A 13,590-nucleotide genomic window follows, 5' to 3' on the forward strand; every position below is an offset into this window, starting at 1 on the left:
GAAAAAAACTGTTTATAGTTCTCTTCCTCTTCATTGTACTCCTCATTGTCATCTTCACCACTGTAGATGACAGTGGTGAAGACGTTAATCAGTGCAGAGTGTGTTGGTCTTAAAATATTCTCTTGAATTCTGCATGATTGTTTATGATGGGCTGGATGCAGAATCCCTTCCTGGAGACCCTGTTGCAATGGGGCATCTACACCAAAGAACATTCTATTTATTTTGTTAGGAGGGAACTAGAACATGAAATCCAGGTTCAGACCAGCAGGCACAGTTTTTAAATCATTATCAGGCTGATGGAATACTTAAATGGACAGATTGAGCCTTTTAGGAAAACTTGTCTGTGGTGGCTGGCAAAAACACTTCTTCCAGCTACAGAAAATCTGAAAAAAGATGGACATGACCTCCTCTGAACGGACAGGGGAGGCACTGCTGATTAAAGCCTTTAGATAGCATGAAAAGCATGACTAACACCTGATTTCTCATTTTTATAAAAAAAGGAGTAATCTAAGGAGTTCTATAAAAAAGAAAGAAATGTTGTGGTTTATCTGTTTTTAAGCTTTTTGTGAGCTTTCCCAATCTTAATGGCTGTCCATTGCACGTTTAGTTAGAGCTCACAAAACAGAAGCCACTCTGTGTAGCTGTACCCTCAGCCCTCTGCACTACTGGCTTCTGCAGAAGCAGCAAAGGTACAAAGAAAAAACCCAAAACTCCATTGGTGAGGGGTGTATGTATTTACTTGACACAATGTTATTATTGTCCAAGGAATTGCATTTTAAAGACCGATCTCCAGTTTTTGAAAATCACAGGCTGTCTTTACACTGCAGGACAGTGAAAATGTCACAGAGGTACCTTGGTGCCAAGAACCCAGCTCAGCAGAGTGGTGGGCTTCTCCTCTGCTTCATTTAACCTGCTACCTCACAGACCTTGGGCTGGCCAAGTTCCGTGGTTCCCAGTGATGATCCCAGATTGACCGGAGCCAGATCAGGAGCTTCCACCCTTTAGGGCTTAGGGTTGAATATTAGGGTTAAGTCTTAAGGTTAGGTCTTTAGGTTAAGACTTATGGTTATGTCTCAAGGTTAAGTCTTAGAGATAAGTCTTAGAGACACGCTGTAACTCGCCAGTACACTTTATGTATTGAGAACTAACATCAGAAAGACATGGCAAAACCACAAGTCAATAATATCTACTAATGGTGGAGGAGAGGTCTGTCTTGAAGAAGCCTTGAAAACATGACCATTCAAACCATGCTGATGCAGCTGATACAGAACTGGACTGGACGAATACATCGATGACGGCGATAATGCTGTAGTCAGGCTTACATTTGAGTATCTGCAATCGTAATCAGATTCTCTGTCCTCCATAAATCTGAGGAATACAGCAGTAATACCTGGAGCACAGAGAGCAGCTTAGGCTGAAAACAAACTTAGAAAGGTAACTACTAACATTTGGGAATGTGCTCAACTGCTTTCTGAGCTTCAGGTTTGGAAAAGGTCAACTGTTCCTTCACCGTCCTGGCACAAAAGGCAATACGCTTTAGGATGTTGTTCTTTTTCTCTTGCCCGACATAGACATTGTCTTTAGGAATCTAATAGGAAGGACTTAAGAATGAAACTTCTTGTTTGCATGGTTTGCCAGCTGGCCACTCTCAGTCCTTCCTCTGGAGACAGCATGCAGCCCCCCCACACACACACACCCCTTTGGGGTGTAAGAATACCCTGCCCCCCTCCCCCAAACAAAGGAAGCAGTCAAACACTGGGACTCGGACTGCTGGCAGATGGGAACAAATCACCAGTTCACACTGCAACGTGTCTCTCCGTTTACTCTAAAAGCACTAAAAGCAAAAGCATACAATAAGGAATCTCTCTGCATAGAGGAAACAGGATGGAGAACTTGACTCTCAGAAAAACCAAGCCCAAGAACAAACCCAATTCAAACGTCTGAACAGCTACCACTGTTGGAGCTTGAATGCCACGTCCCAGCAGGCTGAAAAATCTAAGTCTGCTTTGGGACAGACACCTTCAAATCTGCCCTGTCACAACACAATTTAACAGCAGCTTTAACAAGAAAGATACAACCTGAATGCCTCCGTAAACTAACAGCCACAAAGAAGGTGAACGCACTGAAACCCCTCCCAAAGAACACAACGTGTTATGGCTACTTACCCAAGGTCTGTTTTGCCGGTAGCTTTAACTCCTCTGACGGGGACTCCCCTAACAGTTACCGATGAGTTCCCCGGAATCAGGGCATTATCATCTGTGTATTCTGGAAACAACATCAATACAGAGAAAGCATCAGCCAGTTTGTAAGAGTGATATTGACATGTCGTGACGTAGCACTTCAGGGAATCCCTTTACAGATACAAACCCAACATTTGACACACAGCGTCATGCTTTTATCATCTCACGGTACCTTTCCAGAAATCTTCAGGTCTGATAGTCAAACACAAGCAGCAAAATCTTTTCCATTTTTTTGGAATCGTTTCAATGCCAACAGCAAAATGGTCTCTAAAGTCACTAAAGCAGAGTCTGCTAAAGCATGAGGTTCTTTCCTGATCTCACTTACATTGCTTTTGCTCCTGTTAGCTTACAAAACCCTAGAACATGTCTCTATAACAGCGAGCACGGAAGAGGACACCCCCACCCTGCCTCCCACCTTTTCAAACACATCCCAACCATCCATTTTGCCTTCCCACCATCTTCAAAGAGAGTCCACCATCTCTTTCTTTTTTTTCCCCCAGTGATGTTTAAAATCCTGTTTACTTTTAGCTTCTATTAGCATTGCTGCTATTACGAGATTTCCGTGATCACGCGGCCCCGAAAAATCTGAACAAGTTGGCCATCTTCACTCAAGGTTCACTGAAGGGTCTTTCCAAGATCACGTCACCATTTAGTCAGGACTCCTGCACCAAGTTATAAAACCCACGACCGTATCTCCACAGGGAAGATCTCCGAGAACCCCCTTTAGGCAGAACATCCTGGCCGAGTTCTTTCCTTCATCTTCTGAAGGTGACTTTAAGCACGTAGAGGCTGTTCAATAAAAACGGAAATTCACGGTTGTGTGTAAAACCCCAAAATCTCGCATACATGTGTATGACACTGAAATGTATTCCTTAGCTTTGCTCTGACAACCACTGGGGGATTTTTGCATTTTCACAGGGAAGACACCCTTACAGAAGTTCCACTAAGTATCTGTGTCACAACCTGTACATCTGCCTCTACCTGCATGTCTATCTCTACCGCCGTATGACACGCGATCCCGTAACACCCCCAAGACCCCTAACACCGTGCTGTTAAGTCTCCTCACAGATACTCTCCTGAACATACTTTACCTATCTGCAGGTAAACAGCGTGTTTAGGTCCAACCACTTGAAAGGCTAGGGCCAAAGTTACAGTTACCACAGCAGACATGTTATTCTGTTTAAGTTTTAATACATCAAACAGGAAGAGGGAAAAAACCTATGAGTACACATTGTAAAGAAAAGACTGTTGTGAGAATGTCACAGAACCACAGGGAAAAAAAAAGAAAAAAACCAAAACAAAACACCCGATAAAATTTGAATGTTTAAGGAATGGCAACAGTTTCCAAGTCTTTTTATTTCTGTCATATCCCAAAGTCTTTAATCACATGCAAGCTTTGCCAGATGGTAGATTACCAAACTGAAACAGCACGCTAAGTAATACGAAACCATTACCGTCTCTGAGAATCAAGCACCATTTCTGAGATTCAAAAGAACTTAGGGCTTCTCGAAGAACATTTCTAGGTATATTCACCATAAGTGATCTGCCATAAAACTTCAGTATTGCCCTGACACCGTTTAACACGCAGTACCAGGAAAAAAATGCACCGTTTGAAAGAAACGAAGAAATGATGCTCAATAACATCTGAATGAAAATGTCTTTGGTGTAGCAAAGAAGCTGTATTAGCAAGAAATGCCAAGTATACTTGAGACAGAACACCCGTCTACAAGATGGCTTTCCAGGGTCGGCATAGATTCTCACTCACAGATACACTCTTGATCCAAAACGTTGCTACTGAGCAGTTTCTGCAGCAGCCAAGCGCCACTTTTGCAATGCGGTGGAGTAAAAGTAGTTGAAGACAAATTTCAGTCACCAAACCCACTTTTTTCCCCTTCCAATTAGCCACCCACTCCTTTTCTATCACGTTCAGCCTTCTCTGCCGGGTTTCAAAGAAATCTGGCAGGTTTGTGATTACAAGGCATTGTCCCACATTTCCTTATCGTTTTACCTAGAAGGGTTCCCAGAAACCAAACCTCTTCCACGCGTGGTGCCGCACATCGACCCCGTACGCTGCTGTGCCTGGCTGCGCACACAGCCCTCACGCCAGCTGCCAGCGCACAACCACGGAAGAGCAGCTCTGAGGCCCCAGCACGAGTCACCGCTGCCGGCCGCGGCCCAATCGCCTCACTGGCCACCTGCGCCACAGCCAGCCGGCCGGTCCCCGCATCCCACGCCCGCCGCCCCCACGTGCCTTCCATGGTCTAGGCGTTGGTGACCTGCAGGTCGCAGTGAGTCGCCTTCAGCCTCTCGCGGCCTGATCTGGCGCCTGAGGTCCTGTCACCGCCAGGCTTTCAATACCTGCTCTCCCCTCCTGTCACCCCCCAGGCTGTCCCCAACAGCTGTCCTCTCCTGTACCCCCCCCCCCCCCCCCCAGGCCTGTCCCCACCTACTGTCCCCTCCTGTCACCCTCCAGGCTGCCATTGCCTGCTGTCCCCTCCTGTCACCCCCGGGCTGTCACTACCTGGTGGCATAAGCTACATAAGATAACAAGAAAATAAGAAAAAAAAAACAAACCCAAACCGAAAACCTGCTTTGGTGAACACCAAAACACCCGTGACTTTCTCAGGCTCTTCACTACCCCACATGTGAGTCAAGGGACAGGGTCTCCCACAGGCTCTTTTGCGGGCACTTCCTGAAGACACCCCCATCCCCCAACCCCCACCCCACCCTGCTTTTCTACAAGTGCACAAAGAGGTTAAGAAGAGTTTCATGTCTAAGTTAAAGGAGGCAGTTTCTGAAATTAGCTTAGGTGAAAAAAGCAAGGTGGTGTATTCATGGATTTTCTCCTCTGCAAAGCCATGAAGAAAACATGAACCGCACTCCCCAAAGGCAAAGGAGCAAACTGAGGGAGAGCAGCTCACCGGCACCTTTCAGAGCTTCAACAGTCTGGAGAAACGGGAAAAAAACCCATGCAAAGATAAAGAGCAGCCAAGATGCACTTTTATAAAATGCACATTGGGGCCTGTTCCAGATCTCAGAATGACTTTCAGTATTGCTTTGCATGACTATTAGACCAAGGCCTAAAGTGGCGCGATAGCTTCTGCTTGCCGGGACACGGTAAGATCACTCAAACGAGCGACAAGGTAACAAGTAAACACCAGAGGCAATAGCGGAGCTTACCATTTCCCTCCACTGCTGACCAGCTGTACATAAACCAGCTTAACCAGCCTCCCTAAGGATGGCTCTAAAGTCGCTGAAAAGGAAAAAAAAGAAGGTAAGTGCTTAGCCTGAAATGCAAAGGCACCATCTTGGCTCCCAGGCAGGTGGCACAGATGGCCCAACAGGGTCATGTCCCCACCTTCCAGGGAAGATAAAAAAAGCGCAGGACGTCTTAGTGGGGTGGGTTTGTTGCATCCTTTCTCTTTGCTGAAGGCCTGAGGAAGGATGTATTCCACGGTAGGACCGGTGGCACTTTAGACCTGAGGTTAAAAAAGTGCTGCACTTCAGTGACGCTCCCCAAGCTGCTTTCACCACCAAACAAAAAAAGATTTGCTTTCTCCAGTATGGTGGGAATGATGCCATAAAGTCGGTCAGGGAGAAAAACCCTCTAAGCCTTGCTTGCAAGTTTCAGAAGGCAGGCATTCTTTATGGCAGTGCTGGGAGCACGGGGGAATGTTTCCTCTGAGCGTGCTCACCCAGTTCCTCGAGGGCACGCACTATGGACAGCAGAGCACTTGCACACTCATAGCGCATTACACATGCATTTTCAGTCAGGCACGGGATGGGTTACAAGTTGCTTGCTTTAATGCAAACGAGCACACACCCTCAGACAGCACTGCTGAGGTTTTTTACTAGCTCCCCGTGCTCCCCAAGCGGGGCCTTGCCCTCTCTCGGGGGGCTATCTGAGTCAGAGGTCACGATCTCTCCCCACAACAATTACCTTTGTCCGAATTCCAACCAACATTCTGCGGATCGCAGCGCTCTTATCGGCTTGTCTCCTCCTGCGACCACAACGTCCTCACCCAGAGGCTCTTTCTGCATCACTGAAGAGAACGCCGATCTTTTCCCCATCCATTCTTTGTTCCCCATCCTTCCCAAGGCTGACTCCCTGGATGAGAGGTCCCTTAATTCGTCACTTCTAACAGCTTTAGAGAGTCAGCTTGGCCTAACCTTTGTGCGCAGGTGTGTTTAACGTAGAGCTACACAGCAAATCAGAGCGTGGTAACTGGGGAGCTCAGACATCTTGTCCCTTTGCCGAGCCAGCAGCCTTCCCTTAACAGAATCCCTGGACATAAATGTATATACGGTGGAATCTATACAGTGACATCAAAAGTCCCACCAGACACCACATCCGTCCCTAAAATCCTTCCCCCCAAACAACCCTGAAAGACTTCCCTTGACCCCCTCCTCCACCCCAGGCTGTTCCTGAAATCATCCCCCACCTCCACCTCCACCTCCCCGCCCTGGCCCTAAAACATTTCCCCCAGACCCTGGTCCAGCCCTAAAGTCCCTCCCCCAACCTCGGTCCAGCCCTAAAGTCCTTCCCCCAACCCCCCGGTCCTTCCCTAAAGGCCTCCATCAAACCCCCTGTCTGTCCCTAAAACCCTTCCCCCAGACTCCCCACTCTGTTCTCTAAATAACACACACACCCTCACCCTACCCCACCCCCGATTTATCAATACACACACCCCCACCTGCCTCCACCTCCCCCACCCCCCATACACCCACTTCCACAAACACACATCCTTGCCCCACCCCCCACCCCCACACACCCCGGTCCATCCCTAAAATCCTTCATCAATTCCCACCTGTCCCTCCCTAAACCCCTTCCCCCGCCCCCTCCCCTGCTCCCGTCCCTCTGTCCCTGGCATAGCCCAACTGCCCAGCACCGCCAGACCACTCTGGCCCAAACACCATAAGGCAATGGTTCCCACCTGACAATAGCAAGTCGAGGAACATTTTTTTTTTTCCTAAATAGAGTTTTACTTGTACGCTGCCGACTACGCTGAATTCTGTTTTGCTGGCTGACTGGATACACAGCAAAGCTGAACTCCACATCAAATATAATCAAATCTATCAAGTATATCAAATAATGGAATATATCAAATGCAGTTTCTTATATTGCAATAAAAGAAAATAGCATGCAATATGATAAAAGGAACCAGTGGCAGTTACTGTGAGCAATATGATAAAAAAGCAATAGGAGCGAAGCACCAAATTGTCACTGCAAAGCCTTAACGTGACTAAGGAAAAGGAGACATCACCAATTCCAACCCCAACATCACACAAGACCACCCTTTATCTGGGAGCGCCCTTGCAGCCGGCACCAGCAGTCTCTCGGGACCTGGGAAATTCCCCTGGAGAAGGTGCCAGAAAGGAATCCTCTTGCTGCTTCTCAATCTGCCCTGGCAGACATATGACGCACATCATAAAAGTTCTGCTCCCTGCTTTCTGTGGTGAAAAATTGGCACAGCACATTTACACCCATACAGAACCAAAAAACATGGCTTGGGAAAGCGCAGCACTGTTCCCCTGGAGAGGGTTCCAGGAAGGAATTCTCTTGCTGCTTCTCACCCTGCCCTGGCAGCCATGTCAGGCACAGCACAAAAGTGCTGCTCCCTGCTCTCTGGGGTGAGAAAATTGACACAGCACATTTGCAATAATACACAGATTTGGACACCCGGTCATTCTATTCATAATAGATCTAGGGGGATCTAGGTGGAATAGACCTTTCCATTTTCTTTCTTCAACGATTTCCTGACTTGATGGCCTCCTTCCCTCCTTCAGGTGCCCACCTTTTCTTTTCTAGTTAGTCAGACTAGATGCCTTTCTCAACACAAACAGAGCATTGCCATTTATTTATTTATTTATTAAGACCTTGTGCTGTTTCACAGGTGCAGCAGCTGTTTCTTGGCTTTCTACACACCCTGGGCTGGGCCCCTGATGGTCACGGTGTCACTGCCAGAGCCCTAGGTGGGGAAGTGGATGTGGACTCCACCACAGTCCTCCACAATGGAGCGGACGAAGCGGACTTTGGCACCAATGAGGGAACTGTGCATTTTGGAAGGTATAGAGACCTCCACCTCTGTGCTGTTGGCCTAAGGGAGGACAGTACCAGCCTCTTGAGTCAAGCTGCAGAAACGTGTTTGCACTCACTCTGCTTACCCTCTAACTCCCACCTTGCTAGGAGCTTTATAGATCTGGAAGAAATGCCTGAGCAGAGGGCTTGGAGACTGGCTGCTCCTGACAGGAGCAGTCACAGACTTTGGTTTACGAGTCACGAACAGACCGACACGTTTGTCTCCACCCTGCCCTCATCCATTACAACCACGTCTGTATCTGTGTCTTCTAGCAACATTGTCAAGTCCCTCAACCGCAAAAGGCCAGTCACTTCACTTACCAGCTCCTTCTGGATGGCAAGAATCCTGTGGCGAGCAGCCTCACAGTTTGCCCTCTTGCCTGTGATAACAATTGTCTCCGAGCTGCTGTTCTTTGCTGGGAGATCAATTTTGGTGTTGCTTTCTTTACGGATCTGCCACAAAGAAAAAAAAAATCATCTCAGAAGTGTCCCATGTCAGAAGAAAAGCCCTTGCAGGCTATATTGGACATCACCAATGAGCAGGAGAGAGCATCCAGTGGGCTTTTGCTGCAGGCAGCGATTATCACGAGCACTTGAGTTAGGAACGATAGCTCACCTTCTTGATGTTGGCACCTCCTTTCCCTATGATGTTCTTGTGGAACTCTTTGCAGATGGGGACAGAAATAGAAAAGCTGTTTTCAACCTAAGGGAGAAAGGAAGGGAGAACTGAAGATTACACTGTCGTGGCAAGGGAGGCCCGACTTCAGGAACTCTGATAAACGAGCTTTTGAAAATAGGCTTAGACCCAAGGAAGTTCTCTATACGAGGGACTGGTAAGACTAAACAAAGGCAAGGACGTTCCCCTATAGCCTTCACATAACAGGTACTACCCCCTGCCTCCATTCAGCCAAAACAGCGTCGACAGCTCCCTCCTCTTGAGGTGTTTTAGCTCTACCCAAGCCAGTAGAGCTCTGCTTTGCCCCAGGGTTATCCAGGCACGTAGGAGGGAACAAGCACTTCTGCTATTAAGCAGAGCACAAGCATTCCTCTGCTTTGAGAAGAGAGCATTGTGCTCATGAAACATTGAAAAGACTTACTTACATGCCTCTCCAGCTATAACAAAGAGAATCCTTCCTTCTCTGCAGCAAAAAAATGAATGCTGACTTTTCAAGAATGCTATGGATGAGTTTCATAACCAAGGGGTGTCATCCACCTGCCACACAATTTGTCTTCTGCAACCTCGATTAAGCATGTCAAGACATCCTATGGATGTGATAAACACCTCATCACCTCTGCTCTGTTGCCCCTTCTTCCCCCAGTTTCTTACTGGAACTAGTAACTCCAGCTCACCAGTTCCTTGACCATGGCTTCAATCTGTTCCTGAGCCACATGCACATCTTCCGTAGGTCCTTCCAAAGTGATGTTATCCTCTCCTCCAGTGAATTTGATGTGAACCTTGAGGTGAAAGACAATGAATCTCTTAAGAATTTGCCAAGATCCAAGCCAGGCCAATGCTCTTGGTCAGGCCTACACCATCGATCCCTGCCACTAAGAGATGTGCTCCTTCCCAAAAAGCCCAAACCAAATCCCCACAATTTTACAAGTCAGTAACTTAACGATTTCGGCCATATGGCAGTGCCTAGAGCCCAAGGCTCTGGTGCTGTCCCAGTTTCTGCAAGGGCTTTGGAGAAGTTTACTCATCTAGCCTTTATCTAGATACCGTCTAACTCACCAGGGAGAAGCCTCGCTGCACTCGCCATTTCCAGGTATCCTACTACATCAGTTCTCAAAACAGCACCACATAAAGCTTCCTTGGAAGGGCTCAACCCATGACAATAACATAGGATGAGCAGTGTTTGCAGCAGTAAAAGAGAGGGTTCCCTTGAACAGCAAAGATCTGTGTCATTTCCCCCTGGGTTTACCCACGCTAGAAGACACCTCTCTCTTCCGTGACGAGTGATCTGGACTAAACCTTTTTCTACGCCGGGGGTGCTAAGCTAACCAGCTCATCCATACCTTTGGCATCTGCTGAGTTATTTTGGCCAGGTTCTGTCCTTTCTTTCCGATAATGAAACGATGAAGCCAAGAGGGGGCAGAGACCGAGGAGACGGTAAAACTGTTGGCCTGAGAGACAGAAAAACAGAGAAGCTGTTTGATGGACAAACTGGGAGAGGCCTTCACAACAATTCAGTTCCAATTCCCATGCTGCACCTCCGGTATTGACTTCTAAGCTGCACCTCTAATGGCCCAAGAGAGAGCACCCCCGCTACACCTGTCAGTGCTCACAAATGTATCTTCGCGGGACCTTCAAAGGAGGCCTAGCCCATCTTGTCAGTACCTTTGCATAGACTTCAGTCAATGCTTGCCCAAGTTTCTCAGGCTCGCCTCGCAGTATCAGCGTCTCCGAGCTACTGTCAGTGGGTGGGATCTCGACAGAGACTCCAGTCTTCTCCAAGATCTCCTGCAGGGAATTCCCCTTGGGGCCGATGACATACTTGTGCTGGGACTTCTTCACCTCCACTGCAATAGCCGTAGTCTTCTTTTTCTGTAGGGGCAGAGACACTGAGGCATCAATCACAAGGGGGCGGGGAAGGACAAGAGCGACAGGAAGAGGCACAAGATGCAGTCAGACTCTGCACCCAGCAAAGAGCAAAGCCAAGCTGAGCACAGTGGCTCGGCAGCACCCTAGCACCCCTTGGACCCCTGCCTACAGAAAGCCTTGTGCTCAAAAATTCACAGGGCAAGTACAAAACTAGCATGCTGGGTCAAGCTCCCTGGGACACGGCATGCAAGAGACCACACACACACACACAGGCATGTCGTTGTCGTCGTCCCCGTCCCCCCGTTGGACAACAGGGTTCAACTCCCAGCCGTCTCCCAGGCAGTGCTGTGATGCAACACTGTGCAGGCTATAAGCCGATTGTTGAAATCCAGACCGGTACAAATACAGACCTAACCACGAGGAGAAACAGCCCAGCAACCCACAACAAGGATATTCACAGCAGCGTTGGCTGTGGGAAATAAACTGGAGTGACATTCACTCTTCAGCAACTTCTGCTTATGTAGCAACTTTGATACTGTCAGCTGGCCACCACTGTAGACTTCACGCTTTTCCTTCCTTAGTAGCCCCGGTGTGAACAAGAGCCAGGGGAGCTCTTGGTGGCCTGCTAATTCCCACGATACAGAAAAGCCAGAAATCTGTCACCTCCCGGATAGTATCAGCCCAGCTCCCACTCTGCCGAGTGAGGAAACGGTAGGATTCGGGGTCATGTACTGCAAGGGCTGCTGAGCCAGATGCAACCGAGGGATGCACAAAAGTAGAACAAGAAGGGAAGAGTGCCTAGGAGCGGGTGCCAGGGGAAGGTGGGAAGCTTTATGGACCATCCGTACCTTCTCCTCATAGATCTTCTTAACGCGAGCCACAGCCTGGGCTAGTTGCTCCTTTTCTCCGGTGAAGACTATCTCGGTCTTGTTGACACTGGGTGGAGGAATGTCGATGCGCGTCCCTGTGTCCTGCATGAGCTCCCTCACCAGCTTGTTGTAAGGGCCAGCAATGAAAGGGTGGTACACTTTCTCCACTTCCAGCCGCTCCACGGCACGCTTATCCTGGAAGAGCCCACAACAGACCTTGGTGGGAACTGCCCTCTGTATTACAGTCTCTGCCAGGCACAGCTAAGCTCCCAGGGGTGTCCTGCCTGACACTCTGGCCCAAGCAACCTTCTCAGTTTGCGGGCTTGTAGATCTCCACCTCTTTCAATCTACAAATACGGTTGCTGCTGCTGCTCCTTGTTTACGATATTCACCCCTGTGATCTCCTGCCTTATCCCAGCTGGCACCTAAGACGCTTCACTTCAACTATCAAATGCTTGTTTGGGCTTCAGAGATGGACAAAACGCAGCACAAGAAGTTTCAGGACCTGGCAGCGGTGCTCATACAGCCGGCGAGTGGCACAGTATACCTCTCCGTTCAGGCTAACGTTAGCCACTGACTGTAGCCACGGTGGCTGCAAACTCCGACTATACCGTGGGGAAGCAAAAAGGCTGACCAGCTAATGCCATGAGAGAGATCACAGTACTGAGGTACCTGCTCAGCGGAGATAAGCAGGATCTCGTGCCGGGCCTTCTCAATCCCTTCTTTAGTGCCGCTGATCTTGATCTGGTTGCTGGGGTCATCTGGGCGGGGGATCTGCATTTTGGTTGCAGTTTTGAGCTTCAGGTCCTGCAGCTTCTCACCCTTCTTTCCAATGACAAAACGGTGGTGCTCCTTGGGGATGGCAACTGTCGCTGAAGCCTGCAGCAGAAGAACCAAGCATCTGTGAAAAGCCTTGCCTGCACTGGCAGATCCACAGGAACAGAGCCAGGGAAAGCAAGGTGGACGCTGCTCAGCGTACTGCTCCTCAGAGCAAACACAACGCCTTCCCAGCACATTCTGTCTGAGGGCTGACACTGTACCGGTTGATCTACAGTGCCTCCATGCCATGGTAGCGGCCTGGGTGAATGACCTGAATCCCCGCAGCAGCACAGTCCTAAGTGCACTTGTATCAGCTTAACATGCTTCTATATGCAAAGGGAAGAGTATGTTTTGGGAAAGGCAGTATCAGCGGAAATACTGTAACCAATAGCACATCTTGATTTTCTTTGACAAGGTGTGAACCGCACAGGGGGGCTTATCTGGGATGGCTCTGCACTCTGATAACAGCTGTAAAATCCAGGGTTACAGATCTCTCTTCCAATAGGCCGTACCCTCTTCAGAAGCAGCTTAATGTGCATTGGGAAAAAAAGACTAGCTACCTGACCGAGAGCAACTGCCCTTATCCTACCAAAGAAAAAGTTACCATTGTTACCGGAGAGCGGCGGGGAGGCGACTGGGCGACCGCCCCCCGCAGCCCTGTCCCCTCGGGGGTGGCCCCGGCCCTCCCACCAACCCGCGGGGCAGCCGCCACAGACGGGGGAGCGCAATGTGACTCAGGGCTTTGGTTCGCGCCCTGGGTGCCGCCGGAGCGCTCCCCGTTGCCGGCGCAGTGCGGGGCGGCCACTGCGTGGGGGAGCGGCTGGGGAGGCCGGCAGGCTGGGCGGGTGCAGGAGGCCGGTGGGCCGAGCCCCTCCGCGCAGCCCCCGCACCCCCGCTGGCTGCGGAGGGTTGCCCTGGCGGCACGTGGGCCACACCACGCCAATGGGAAAGGCCGAGACCACAGAGTGCAGTCGGGTGCTCGCTGGACATCCCGCTTGCGGAGCCCGTCTCTCTGCTGCCGCTGTCTTGTTGGAGGCAGCG

General features: G+C 49.5%; 1 long non-coding RNA gene across 1 annotated transcript; it reads right to left on the reverse strand.

Moving 5' to 3' along the window:
- Positions 1-7,668: 7,668 nt before the first annotated feature.
- On the reverse strand, positions 7,669-9,140 carry LOC129783364 (uncharacterized). The gene is made up of 3 exons (XR_008745255.1): positions 8,936-9,140; positions 8,641-8,772; positions 7,669-8,338 (listed from the first exon to the last, which is right to left on the reverse strand). It is a non-coding gene; the product is annotated as an uncharacterized LOC129783364 (long non-coding RNA).
- Positions 9,141-13,590: the final 4,450 nt, after the last annotated feature.

This window comes from Falco peregrinus, unplaced genomic scaffold, assembly GCF_023634155.1.
Source record: "Falco peregrinus isolate bFalPer1 unplaced genomic scaffold, bFalPer1.pri scaffold_35, whole genome shotgun sequence".
Lineage (NCBI taxonomy): Eukaryota > Metazoa > Chordata > Aves > Falconiformes > Falconidae > Falco > Falco peregrinus.